The sequence below is a fragment of the Rhipicephalus microplus genome, chromosome 3, assembly GCF_043290135.1.
Source record: "Rhipicephalus microplus isolate Deutch F79 chromosome 3, USDA_Rmic, whole genome shotgun sequence".
Taxonomy (NCBI): Eukaryota; Metazoa; Arthropoda; class Arachnida; order Ixodida; family Ixodidae; genus Rhipicephalus; species Rhipicephalus microplus.
Genome location: NC_134702.1, coordinates 158,788,480 through 158,797,969, shown reverse-complemented (window position 1 = coordinate 158,797,969; position 9,490 = coordinate 158,788,480). Strand labels below are relative to the sequence as shown.

The following is a 9,490-nucleotide window of genomic DNA, read 5'->3' as shown; positions in this document are numbered from 1 at the left end:
GCGATTCCCGGTGTCGGAGGTATTTTCTTTTATATGCTATCATCAAGTCTCCAATTTGCGCATGGTATGTAACTTCAATAGTTTTACCGTGTTGGTCAAATGGCTAAGCGATCGCTCCGTCCCTTTGCGTTCTCCGGCGTGGTCTAGTGACTAGGATATCTGGCTCTCACCCAGGAGGCCCGGGTTCGACTTGCGGTGTCGGAAGTATTTTCTTTTAGCTGCTGTCATCAAGTCTTCAATTTGCGCACGGTATGTAACTTCAATAGTTTTACCCTGTTGGTCGAATGGCTAAGCGATCTCTCCGTCCCTCTCCGTTCTCCCGCATGGTCTAGTGTCTAGGATACCTGGCTCTCACCCAGGAAGCCCGGTTGCGATTCCTGGGGTCGGGAGTATTTTCTTTTATCAGCTATCATAGAGTCTCCAAATTGCGCACGCTATCTATCTTCAATACTTCTACCTTGTTGGCCGAATGGCTAAGCGATCGCTCCGTCCTTCTCCGTTCTCCGGCATGGTCTAGTGGCTAGGATACCTGGCTTTCACCCAGGAGGCCCGGGTTCGATTGCCGGTGTCGGAAGTATTTTCTTTTATCTGCTGTCATCCAGTCTCCAATTTGCGCACGCTATGTAACTTCAATAGTTTTACCCTGTTCGCCGAATGGCTAAGCGATCGCTCCGTCCCTCTCCGTTCTACAGCATGATCTAGTGTCTAGGATACCTATTGCGCTCTCACCCAGGAGGCCCGCGTCCGATTCCCGGTGTCGGAAGTATTTTCTTTTATCTGCTATCATCAAGTCTTCAATTTGCGCATGCTATGTAACTTCAATACTTTTACCCTGTTGGCCGAATAACTAAGCGTTCGCTCCGTCTTTCTCCCTTTTCCGGCATGGTATAGTGGCTAGGATACCTGGCTCTCACCCAGGAGGCCCGGGTACGATTCCCGGTGTCGAAAGTTTTTTCTTTTATCTGCTGTCTTGAAGTCTCTAATTTGCGCATGGTATATAACTTCAAAAGTTTTACCCTGTTGGTAAAATCGCTAAGCGATCGCTCCGTCCCTCTCCGTTCTCCGGCATGGTCTAGTGGCTAGGATACCTGGCTCGCACCCAGGAGGCCCGGGTGCGATTTCCGGTGTCGGAAGTATTTTCTTTTATCTGCTGTCATCAAGTCTACAATTTGTGCACGGTTTGTAACTTCAATACTTTTACCCTGTTGGCCAATTGGTTAAGCGAGCTTTCCGTTACTCTCCGTTCTCCGGCATGGTCTAGTGTCTAGGATACCTGGCTCTCACCCAGGAGGCCCGGTTGCGATTCCCGGTGTCGGAGGTATTTTCTTTTATATGCTATCATCAAGTCTCCAATTTGCGCACGCTAGGTAACTTCATTACTTTTACCCTGTTAGCCGAATCGCTAAGCGATCGCTCCGTCCCTCTCCGTTCTCTGGCATGGTCTAGTGGCTTGGATACCTGGCTCTCACCCAGGAGGCCCGGGTACGATTCCCGGTGTCGGAAGTATTTTTTATCTGCTATTATCAAGTATGCAATTTACGCACGCTATGTAACTTCAATACTTTTACCCTGTTGGCCGAATGGCTAAGCGATCGCTCCGTCCCTCTCCGTTCTCCGGCATGGTCTAGTGGCTAGGATGCCTGGCTTTCACCCAGGAGGCCCGGGTTCGATTCCCGGTGTCGGAAGTATTTTCTTTTATCTGCTATCATCAAGTCTCCAATTTGCGCACGCTATGTAACTTCAATACTTTTACCCTGTTGGCCGAATCGCTAAGTGATCGCTCCGTCCCTCTCCGTTCTCCGGCATGGTCTAGTGGCTAGGATACCTGGCTCTCATCAGGAGGCCCGGGTTCGATTTGCGGTGTCGGAAGTATTTTCTTTTAGCTGCTATCATCAAGTCTTCAATTAGCGCACGCTATGTATCTTCAATAGTTTTACCCTGTTGGCCGAATGGCTAAGCGATCGCTCCGTCCCTCTTCGTTCTCCGGCATGGTCTAGTGGCTAGGATACCTGGCTCTCCCCCAGGAGGCCCGGGTTCGATTCCCGACGTCGGAAGTATTTTCTTTTATCTGCTGTTATCAAGTCTCCAATTTGCGCACGCTATGCAACTTCAATACTTTTACCCTGTTGGCCGAATGGCTAAGCGATCGCTCCGTCCCTCTCCGTTCTCCGGCATGGTCTAGTGGCTAGGATACCTGGCTCTCACCCAGGAGGCCCGGGTACGATTCCCGGTGTCGAAAGTTTTTTCTTTTATCTGCTGTCATGAAGTCTCTAATTTGCGCATGGTATATAACTTCAAAAGTTTTACCCTGTTGGTCAAATGACTAAGCGATCGCTCCGTCTTTCTCCCTTTTCCGGCATGGTCTAGTGGCTAGGATACCTGGCTCTCACCCAGAAGGCCCGGGTACGATTCCCGGTGTCGAAAGTTTTTTCTTTTATCTGCTGTCATGAAGTCTCTAATTTGCACATGGTATATAACTTCAAAAGGTTTACCCTGTTGGTCAAATCGCTAAGCGATCGCTCCGTCCCTCTCCGTTCTCCAGCATGGTCTAGTGGCTAGGATACCTGGCTCGCACCCAGGAGGCCCGGGTGCGATTTCCGGTGTCGGAAGTATTCTCTTTTATCTGCTGTCATCAAGTCTCCAATTAGTGCACGGTTTGTAACTTCAATAGTTTTACCCTGTTGGCCAAATGGCTAACCGATCTTTCCGTTACTCTCCGTTCTCCGGCATGGTCTAGTGTCTAGGATACCTGGCTCTCACCCAGGAGGCCCGGTTGCGATTCCCGGTGTCGGAGGTATTTTCTTTTATATGCTATCATCAAGTCTCCAATTTGCGCATGGTATGTAACTTCAATAGTTTTACCGTGTCGGTCAAATGGCTAAGCGATCGCTCCGTCCCTTTGCGTTCTCCGGCGTGGTCTAGTGGCTAGGATATCTGGCTCTCACCCAGGAGACCCGGGTTCGATTCGCGGTGTCAGAAGTATTTTCTTTTATCTGCTATCATCAAGTCTCCAAATTGCGCACGCTGTATAACTGCAATACATTTACCCTGTTGGTCGAATGGCTAAGCGATCGCTCCGTCCCTCTCCGTTCTCCGGCATGGTCTAGTGGCTAGGATACCTGGCTCTCACCCACGAGGCCCGGATTCAATTCCCGGTGTCAGAAGTATTTTTTTAATCTGCTGTCATCAAGTCTCAGATTTGCGCACGCTATGTAACTTCAATAGTTTTACCCCGTTGGCCGAATGGCTAAGCGATCGCTCCGTTCCTCTCCATTCTACAGCATGGTCTAGTGTCTAGGATACCTACGGCACTCTCACCCAGGAGGCCTGCGTGCGATTCCCGGTGTCGGAAGTATTTTTTATCTGCTATCATCAAGTCTCCAATTTGCGCATACGATATAACTTCAATACTTTTACCCTGTTGGCCGAATAGCTAAGCGATCGCTCAGTCCTTCTCCGTTCTCCGGCATGATCTAGTGGCTAGGATACCTAGCTCTCACCCAGGAGGCCTGGATTCGATTCCCGGTGTCGGAAGTATTTTGTTTTATCTGCTGTCTTCAAGCCTCCAATTTGGGCATGCTTTGTAACTTCAATACTTTTACCCTGTTGGCGGAATATCTAAGCAATCGTTCCGTCCTTCTCCGTTCTCCGGCGTGGTCTAGTGGCTAGGATATCTGGCTCTCACCCAGGAGACCCTGGTTCGATTCTTGGTGTCGGAAGTATTTTTTTATCTGCTGTCATCAAGTCTCCAATTTGCGCACCGTATGTAACTTGAATAGTTTCACCCTGTTGGCCGAATGGCTAAGCGATCGCTCCGTCCCTCTCCGTTCTCTGGCATGGTCTAGTGGCTTGGATACCTGGCTCTCACCAAGGAGGCCCGGGTACGATTCCCGGTGTCGGAAGTATTTTTTATCTGCTACTATCAAGTATCCGATTTACGCACGCTATGTAACTTCAATACTTTTACCCTGATGGCCAAATGGCTAAGCGATCGTTCCGTCCCTCTCCGTTCTCCGGCATAGTCTAGTGGCTAGGATGCCTGGCTCTCACCCAGGAGGCCCGGGTTCGATTGCCGGTGTCGGAAGTATTTTCTTTTATCTGCTATCATCAAGTCTCCAATTTGCGCACGCTATGTAACTTCAATACTTTTACCCTGTTGGCCGAATCGCTAAGCGATCGCTCCGTCCCTCTTTGTTCTCCGGCATGGTCTAGTGGCTAGGATACCTGGCTCTCATCAGGAGGCCCGGGTTCGATTTGCGGTGTCGGAAGTATTTTCTTTTAGCTGCTGTCATCAAGTCTTCAATTTGCGCACGCTATGTATCTTCAATAGTTTTACCCTGTTGGCCGAATGGCTAAGCGATCACTCCGTCCCTCTCAAATCTCTGGCATGGTCTAGTGGCTAGGATACCTGGCTCTCACCCAGCAGGCCCGGGTACGATTCCCGGTGCCAGAAGTTTTTTCTTTTATCTGCTGTCATCAAGTCTCCAATTTGCGCACGGTATGTAACTTCAATAGTTTTACCCTGTTGGCCGAATGGCTAAGCGATCTCTCCGTCCCTCTCCGTTCTCCGGCATGGTCTAGTGTCTAGGATACCTGGCTCTCACCCAGGAAGCCCGGTTGCGATTCCTGGGGTCGGGAGTATTTTTTTATCAGCTATCATCAAGTCTCCAAATTGCGCACGCTATGTATCTTCAATACTTCTACCCTGTTGGCCAAATGGCTAAGCGATCGCTCCGTCCCTCTCCGTTCTCCGGCATAGTCTAGTGGCTAGGATACCTGGCTTTCACCCAGGAGGCCCTGGTTCGATTCCCGGTGTCGGAAGTATTTTCTTTTATCTGCTGTCATCAAGTCTCCAATTTGCGCACGCTATGTAACTTAAACAGTTTCACCCTGTTGGCCAATTCGCTAAGCGATCGCTCCGTCCCTCTCCGTTATCCGGCATGGTCTAGTGGCTAGGATACCTGGCTCGCACCCAGGAGGCCCGGGTACGATTCCCGGTGTCAGAAGTTTTTTCTTTTATCTGCTGTCATGAAGTCTCTAATTTGCGCTTGGTATATAACTTTAATAGTTTTACCCTGTTGGTCAAATGGCTAAGCGATCGCTCCGTCCCTCTCCGTTCTCCGGCGTGGTCTAGTGGCTAGGATATCTGACTCTCACCCTGGAGACCCGGGTTTGATTCCCGGTGTTGGAAGTATTTTCTTTTATCTGCTATCATCAAGTCTCCAATTTGCGCATGCTATGTAACTTCAATACGTTTACCCTGTTGGCCAAATCGCTAAGCGATCGCTCCGTCCCTCTCCGTTCTCCGGCATGGTCTAGTGGCTAGGATACCTGGCTCGCACCCAGGAGGCCCGGGTGCGATTTTCGGTGTCGGAAGTATTTTCTTTTATCTGCTGTCATCAAGTCTCCAATTTGTGCACGGTTTGTAACTTCATTAGTTTTACCCTGTTGGCCAAATGGCTAAGCGATCTTTCCGTTACTCTCCGTTCTCCGGCATGGTCTAGTGTCTAGGATACCTGGCTCTCATCCAGGAGGCCCGGTTGCGATTCCCGGTGTCGGAGGTATTTTCTTTTATATGCTATCATCAAGTCTCCAATTTGCGCATGGTATGTAACTTCAATAGTTTTACCGTGTTGGTCAAATGGCTAAGCGATCGCTCCGTCCCTTTGCGTTCTCCGGCGTGGTCTAGTGACTAGGATATCTGGCTCTCACCCAGGAGGCCCGGGTTCGACTTGCGGTGTCGGAAGTATTTTCTTTTAGCTGCTGTCATCAAGTCTTCAATTTGCGCACGGTATGTAACTTCAATAGTTTTACCCTGTTGGTCGAATGGCTAAGCGATCTCTCCGTCCCTCTCCGTTCTCCCGCATGGTCTAGTGTCTAGGATACCTGGCTCTCACCCAGGAAGCCCGGTTGCGATTCCTGGGGTCGGGAGTATTTTCTTTTATCAGCTATCATAGAGTCTCCAAATTGCGCACGCTATCTATCTTCAATACTTCTACCTTGTTGGCCGAATGGCTAAGCGATCGCTCCGTCCTTCTCCGTTCTCCGGCATGGTCTAGTGGCTAGGATACCTGGCTTTCACCCAGGAGGCCCGGGTTCGATTGCCGGTGTCGGAAGTATTTTCTTTTATCTGCTGTCATCCAGTCTCCAATTTGCGCACGCTATGTAACTTCAATAGTTTTACCCTGTTCGCCGAATGGCTAAGCGATCGCTCCGTCCCTCTCCGTTCTACAGCATGATCTAGTGTCTAGGATACCTATTGCGCTCTCACCCAGGAGGCCCGCGTCCGATTCCCGGTGTCGGAAGTATTTTTTCATCTGCTATCATCAAGTCTCCAATTTGCGCATGCTATATAACTTCAATACTTTTACGCTGTTGGCCGAATGGCTAAGCGATCGCTCTGTCCCTCTCCGTTCTCCGGCATGGTCTAGTGGCTTGGATACCTGGCTCTCACCCAGGAGGCCCGCGTGCGATTCCCGGTGTCGGAAGTATTTTTTTACCTGCTATCATCAAGTCTCCAATTAGCGCATACTATATAACTTCGATACTTTTACCCTGTCGGCCGAATGGCAAAGCGATCGCTCAGTCCCTCTCCGTTCTCCGGCATGGTCTAGTGGCTAGGATACCTAGCTCTCACCCAGGAGGCCTGGATTCGATTCCCGGTGTCGGAAGTATTTTCTTTTATCTGCTGTCTTCAAGCCTCCAATTTGCGCATGCTTTGTAACTTCAATACTTTTACCCTGTTGGCCGAATATCTAAGCAATCGCTACGGCCCTCTCCGTTCTCCGGCGTGGTCTAGTGGCTAGGATATCTGGCTCTCACCCAGGAGACCCTGGTTCGATTCTTGATGTCGGAAGTATTCTTTTTTCTGCTGTCATCAAGTCTCCAATTTGCGCACGGTATGTAACTTGAATAGTTTCACCCTGTTGGCTGAATGGCTAAGCGATCGCTCTGTCCCTCTCCGTTCTCTGGCATGGTCTAGTGGCTTGGACACCTGGCTCTCACCCAGGAGGCCCGGGTACGATTCCCGGTGTCGGAAGTATTTTTTATCTGCTATTATCAAGTATCCAATTTACGCACGTTATGTAACTTCAATACTTTTACCTTGTTGGCCAAATGGCTAAGTGATCGCTCCGTCCCTCTCTGTTCTCTGGCATGGTCTAGTGGCTAGGATACCTGGCTCTCACCCAGGAGGCCCGGGTTCGATTCCCGGTGTCGGAAGTATTTTCTTTTATCTGCTATCATCAAGTCTCCAATTTGCGCACGCTATATAACTTCAATACTTTTACCCTGTTGGCCGAATCGCTAAGCGATCGCTCCGTCCCTCTCCGTTCTCCGGCATGGTCTAGTGGCTAGGATACCTGGCTTTCACCCAGAAGGCCCGGGTTTGATTCCCGGTGTCGGAAGTATTTTCTTTTAGCTGCTGTCATCAAGTCTTCAATTCGCGCACGGTATGTAACTTCAACAGTTTTACCCTGTTGGCCGAATGGCTAAGCGATCTCTCCGTCCCTCTCCGTTCTCCGGCATGGTCTAGTGTCTAGGATACCTGGCTCTCACCCAGGAAGCCCGGTTGCGATTCCTGGGGTCGGGAGTATTTTTTTTCAGCTATCATCAAGTCTCCAAATTGCGCACGCTATGTATCTTCAATACTTCTACCTTGTTGGCCGAATGGCTAAGCGATCGCTCCGTCCTTCTCCGTTCTCCGGCATGGTCTAGTGGCTAGGATACCTGGTTTTCACCCAGGAGGCCCTGGTTCGATTCCCGGTGTCGGAAGTATTTTCTTTTATCTGCTGTCATCAAGTCTCCAATTTGCGCACGCTATGTAACTTCAATAGTTTTACCCTGTTGGCCGAATCACTAAGCGTTCGCTCCGCCTTTCTCCTTTTTCCAGCATGGTCTAGTGGCTAGGATACCTGGCTCTCACCCATGAGGCCCGGGTACGATTCCCGGTGTCGAAAGTTTTTTCTTTTATCTGCTGTCATGAAGTCTCTAATTTGCGCTTGGTATATAACTTCAAAAGTTTTACCCTGTTGGTCAAATGGCTAAGCGATCGCTCCGTCCCTCTCCGTTCTCCGGCGTGGTCTAGTGGCTAGGATATCTGACTCTCACCCTGGAGACCCGGGTTTAATTCCCGGTGTCGGAAGTATTTTCTTTTATCTGCTATCATCAAGTCTCCAATTTGCGCATGCTATGTAACTTCAATACGTTTACCCTGTTGGCCAATTCGCTAAGCGATCGCTCCGTCCCTCTCCGTTATCCTGCATGGTCTAGTGGCTAGGATACCTGGCTCGCACCCAGGAGGCCCGGGTGCGATTTCCGGTGTCGGAAGTATTTTCTTTTATCTGCTGTCATCAAGTCTCCAATTTGTGCATGGTTTGTAACTTCATTAGTTTTACCCTGTTGGCCAAATGGCTAAGCGATCTTTCCGTTACTCTCCGTTCTCCGGCATGGTCTAGTGTCTATAATACCTGGCTCTCACCCAGGAGGCCCGGTTGCGATTCCCGGTGTCGGAGGTATTTTCTTTTATATGCTATCATCAAGTCTCCAATTTGCGCATGGTATGTAACTTCAATAGTTTTACCGTGTTGGTCAAATGGCTAAGCGATCGCTCCGTCCCTTTGCGTTCTCTGGCGTGGTCTAGTGGCTAGGATATCTGGCTCTCACCCAGGAGACCCGGGTTCGATTCGCGGTGTCGGAATTATTTTCTTTTATCTGCTATAATCAAGTCTCCAAATTGCGCACGCTGTATAACTGCAATACTTTTACCCTGTTGGTCGAATGGCTAAGCGATCGCTCCGTCCGTCTACGTTCTCCGGCATGGCCTAGTGGCTAGGATACCTGGCTCTCACCCAGGAGGCCCGGGTTCGATTCCCAGTGTCAGAAGTATTTTTTTATCTGCTGTCATCAAGTCTCCGATTTGCGCACGCTATGTAACTTCAATAGTTTTACCCTGTTGGCCGAATGGCTAAGCGATCGCTCCGTCCCTCTCCATTCTACTGCATGGTCTAGTGTCTAGGATACCTACGGCGCTCTCACCCAGGAGGCCCGCGTGCGATTCCCGGTGTCGGAAGTATTTTTTTATCTGCTATCATCAAGTCTCCAATTTGCGCATACGATATAACTTCACTACTTTTACCCTGTTGGCCGAATGGCTAAGCGATCGCTCAGTCCCTCTTCGTTCTCCGGCATGGTCTAGTGGCTAGGATACCTGGCTCTCACCCAGGAGGCCCGGGTACGATTCCCGGTGTCGAAAGTTTTTTCTTTTATCTGCTGTCATGAAGTCTCTAATTTGCGCATGGTATATAACTTCAAAAGTTTTACCCTGTTGGTCAAATGACTAAGCGATCGCTCCGTCTTTCTCCCTTTTCCGGCATGGTCTAGTGGCTAGGATACCTGGCTCTCACCCAGAAGGCCCGGGTACGATTCCCGGTGTCGAAAGTTTTTTCTTTTATCTGCTGTCATGAAGTCTCTAATTTGCACATGGTATATA

General features: G+C 49.7%; 24 non-coding genes across 24 annotated transcripts; all 24 read left to right on the top strand.

Annotated features, from left to right (window-relative positions):
* The first annotated feature begins 502 nt into the window (after positions 1–502).
* Positions 503–574, top strand: TRNAE-UUC (transfer RNA glutamic acid (anticodon UUC)). Its single transcript has one exon. It is a non-coding gene; the product is annotated as a tRNA-Glu (tRNA).
* A 302-nt stretch (positions 575–876) lies between these two features.
* TRNAE-CUC (transfer RNA glutamic acid (anticodon CUC)) lies at positions 877–948 on the top strand. The gene has a single exon. It is a non-coding gene; the product is annotated as a tRNA-Glu (tRNA).
* A 113-nt stretch (positions 949–1,061) lies between these two features.
* On the top strand, positions 1,062–1,133 carry TRNAA-CGC (transfer RNA alanine (anticodon CGC)). The gene has a single exon. It is a non-coding gene; the product is annotated as a tRNA-Ala (tRNA).
* Positions 1,134–1,431: 298 nt separating this feature from the next.
* Positions 1,432–1,503, top strand: TRNAE-CUC (transfer RNA glutamic acid (anticodon CUC)). Its single transcript has one exon. It is a non-coding gene; the product is annotated as a tRNA-Glu (tRNA).
* A 110-nt stretch (positions 1,504–1,613) lies between these two features.
* Positions 1,614–1,685, top strand: TRNAE-UUC (transfer RNA glutamic acid (anticodon UUC)). The gene has a single exon. It is a non-coding gene; the product is annotated as a tRNA-Glu (tRNA).
* Positions 1,686–1,982: 297 nt separating this feature from the next.
* TRNAE-CUC (transfer RNA glutamic acid (anticodon CUC)) lies at positions 1,983–2,054 on the top strand. Its single transcript has one exon. It is a non-coding gene; the product is annotated as a tRNA-Glu (tRNA).
* A 113-nt stretch (positions 2,055–2,167) lies between these two features.
* On the top strand, positions 2,168–2,239 carry TRNAE-CUC (transfer RNA glutamic acid (anticodon CUC)). Its single transcript has one exon. It is a non-coding gene; the product is annotated as a tRNA-Glu (tRNA).
* A 113-nt stretch (positions 2,240–2,352) lies between these two features.
* TRNAE-CUC (transfer RNA glutamic acid (anticodon CUC)) lies at positions 2,353–2,424 on the top strand. Its single transcript has one exon. It is a non-coding gene; the product is annotated as a tRNA-Glu (tRNA).
* A 113-nt stretch (positions 2,425–2,537) lies between these two features.
* Positions 2,538–2,609, top strand: TRNAA-CGC (transfer RNA alanine (anticodon CGC)). Its single transcript has one exon. It is a non-coding gene; the product is annotated as a tRNA-Ala (tRNA).
* An 853-nt stretch (positions 2,610–3,462) lies between these two features.
* TRNAE-CUC (transfer RNA glutamic acid (anticodon CUC)) lies at positions 3,463–3,534 on the top strand. Its single transcript has one exon. It is a non-coding gene; the product is annotated as a tRNA-Glu (tRNA).
* A 113-nt stretch (positions 3,535–3,647) lies between these two features.
* On the top strand, positions 3,648–3,719 carry TRNAE-CUC (transfer RNA glutamic acid (anticodon CUC)). The gene has a single exon. It is a non-coding gene; the product is annotated as a tRNA-Glu (tRNA).
* Positions 3,720–4,012: 293 nt separating this feature from the next.
* On the top strand, positions 4,013–4,084 carry TRNAE-CUC (transfer RNA glutamic acid (anticodon CUC)). Its single transcript has one exon. It is a non-coding gene; the product is annotated as a tRNA-Glu (tRNA).
* Positions 4,085–4,381: 297 nt separating this feature from the next.
* Positions 4,382–4,453, top strand: TRNAE-CUC (transfer RNA glutamic acid (anticodon CUC)). The gene has a single exon. It is a non-coding gene; the product is annotated as a tRNA-Glu (tRNA).
* A 296-nt stretch (positions 4,454–4,749) lies between these two features.
* TRNAE-UUC (transfer RNA glutamic acid (anticodon UUC)) lies at positions 4,750–4,821 on the top strand. Its single transcript has one exon. It is a non-coding gene; the product is annotated as a tRNA-Glu (tRNA).
* Positions 4,822–4,934: 113 nt separating this feature from the next.
* TRNAA-CGC (transfer RNA alanine (anticodon CGC)) lies at positions 4,935–5,006 on the top strand. Its single transcript has one exon. It is a non-coding gene; the product is annotated as a tRNA-Ala (tRNA).
* A 1,038-nt stretch (positions 5,007–6,044) lies between these two features.
* Positions 6,045–6,116, top strand: TRNAE-UUC (transfer RNA glutamic acid (anticodon UUC)). The gene has a single exon. It is a non-coding gene; the product is annotated as a tRNA-Glu (tRNA).
* A 483-nt stretch (positions 6,117–6,599) lies between these two features.
* Positions 6,600–6,671, top strand: TRNAE-CUC (transfer RNA glutamic acid (anticodon CUC)). The gene has a single exon. It is a non-coding gene; the product is annotated as a tRNA-Glu (tRNA).
* Positions 6,672–6,967: 296 nt separating this feature from the next.
* On the top strand, positions 6,968–7,039 carry TRNAE-CUC (transfer RNA glutamic acid (anticodon CUC)). Its single transcript has one exon. It is a non-coding gene; the product is annotated as a tRNA-Glu (tRNA).
* Positions 7,040–7,149: 110 nt separating this feature from the next.
* Positions 7,150–7,221, top strand: TRNAE-CUC (transfer RNA glutamic acid (anticodon CUC)). Its single transcript has one exon. It is a non-coding gene; the product is annotated as a tRNA-Glu (tRNA).
* A 113-nt stretch (positions 7,222–7,334) lies between these two features.
* TRNAE-UUC (transfer RNA glutamic acid (anticodon UUC)) lies at positions 7,335–7,406 on the top strand. The gene has a single exon. It is a non-coding gene; the product is annotated as a tRNA-Glu (tRNA).
* Positions 7,407–7,701: 295 nt separating this feature from the next.
* Positions 7,702–7,773, top strand: TRNAE-UUC (transfer RNA glutamic acid (anticodon UUC)). The gene has a single exon. It is a non-coding gene; the product is annotated as a tRNA-Glu (tRNA).
* Positions 7,774–8,811: 1,038 nt separating this feature from the next.
* On the top strand, positions 8,812–8,883 carry TRNAE-CUC (transfer RNA glutamic acid (anticodon CUC)). The gene has a single exon. It is a non-coding gene; the product is annotated as a tRNA-Glu (tRNA).
* A 298-nt stretch (positions 8,884–9,181) lies between these two features.
* On the top strand, positions 9,182–9,253 carry TRNAE-CUC (transfer RNA glutamic acid (anticodon CUC)). The gene has a single exon. It is a non-coding gene; the product is annotated as a tRNA-Glu (tRNA).
* Positions 9,254–9,366: 113 nt separating this feature from the next.
* TRNAE-CUC (transfer RNA glutamic acid (anticodon CUC)) lies at positions 9,367–9,438 on the top strand. The gene has a single exon. It is a non-coding gene; the product is annotated as a tRNA-Glu (tRNA).
* Positions 9,439–9,490: the final 52 nt, after the last annotated feature.